Genomic DNA, 1,278 nt, shown 5'->3' on the forward strand with positions numbered 1-1,278 from the left:
CAACTAAAATGATCTAAATGCAAACCAGCACATCTCTTATTTAGCCTCTTGATCAGGGAGTAAGAAGGACATTTAAGGCATGCTCTACATGCTACTCAATGAAGAGCATCAGTGACAAAAGAAGAAAACACTGACAAAGACAAAAATCTTTATGTGGATTTTCCAGATGGGGGGGGTCTCTTTTTTCCTGCCCCTACTCCCACCTCTTTCCCTTCTCTCCATTCTCCATTTCACCATCTATCCCCCTTCAGATGCTTTGACCAGAACCACTTCTGGTGCTCTCCCCACCTCCCTTCTGATGTCATATCTCTCCTCTGGAAGTGGGAGGAGGCTGCAGTGAGTTTGGGGCTATGATGGTCATAGATATTGAAGACAACCTGCTTGGAATTTCATGGGTAAACAGTTCCTGGATCCCTACATTGTACAGTTGTAGTGTCCCAGACTATTCCTCTGAACAAAGTAATCCTCTTTATGATTGAACATGGAATAAGGAGGTGCTCAAAATGCAAAAACTCACATTGGAGATTTTAAATCAAATGGTTGGAGTAGAGTACATCCTTTTGCATACCCAAGAGTCCTTTCTTTTCATCAGTCAGAAATAACCACGACAGTCCTCTTCACAAGTCATTCCATTAGTTGATTATTATGTCATTGCTTGAGTAATTTATCAGGAAATTGACTTGGGATTTGTCATATACTCCAGAGTGCTCACAACAGTGCATGGAATTCAGTCATCTTTTTAATGAAGTTGTGGCATATTGTCGTTATCATCCTTCCAAAGGGTGGCACTTCAAAGATTAGGAAGAACAACATAAAGCCAAGCCTAAAACCAAGAGAAAAGGAGGACAAGTTCTATTTTCTGGAGGCAGCTGGAGGATGTTTTACTCCTAGATCTGTGTCAAATTTCCCCCCAAAAATTTCTTCAGCAAAAGACTGGAGAAAAACCTCTCCAGGTTAATCAGACCAAGTGGGAGCCAGAGCCTATACCTGAATTTATAAAAGCTGAGTAAAAGTAGAAACCTTCCCCCCCCAAATATCCCACAGACAACTAGCATTAAATTTCCTGAGTAACAAATGAGACTGTAGTGAATATTGAGCTGCCTTTCTCTCAGCACCAAAGATAAATATATACAACTCCTCTTCTTCAGATGACATCAGGTTTCTACAGCAAAGACTTTAAATCACTATAGGATTTAAAATCATTTGTAGTTTTCTCCTTTTTTGTAAGAAGTTCTGCTTTCTAGAAAAGGATTTTATCTCCCTTATTTCTACGTTCAA

At 39.8% G+C, this 1,278-nt stretch overlaps 1 pseudogene; it reads left to right on the forward strand.

Moving 5' to 3' along the window:
- Positions 1-350: 350 nt before the first annotated feature.
- On the forward strand, positions 351-1,010 carry LOC100618918 (mediator of RNA polymerase II transcription subunit 6-like; annotated as a pseudogene).
- The last annotated feature ends 268 nt before the right edge of the window (positions 1,011-1,278 follow it).

The sequence above is a fragment of the Monodelphis domestica genome, chromosome 3, assembly GCF_027887165.1.
Source record: "Monodelphis domestica isolate mMonDom1 chromosome 3, mMonDom1.pri, whole genome shotgun sequence".
In the NCBI taxonomy this organism is placed as follows: domain Eukaryota; kingdom Metazoa; phylum Chordata; class Mammalia; order Didelphimorphia; family Didelphidae; genus Monodelphis; species Monodelphis domestica.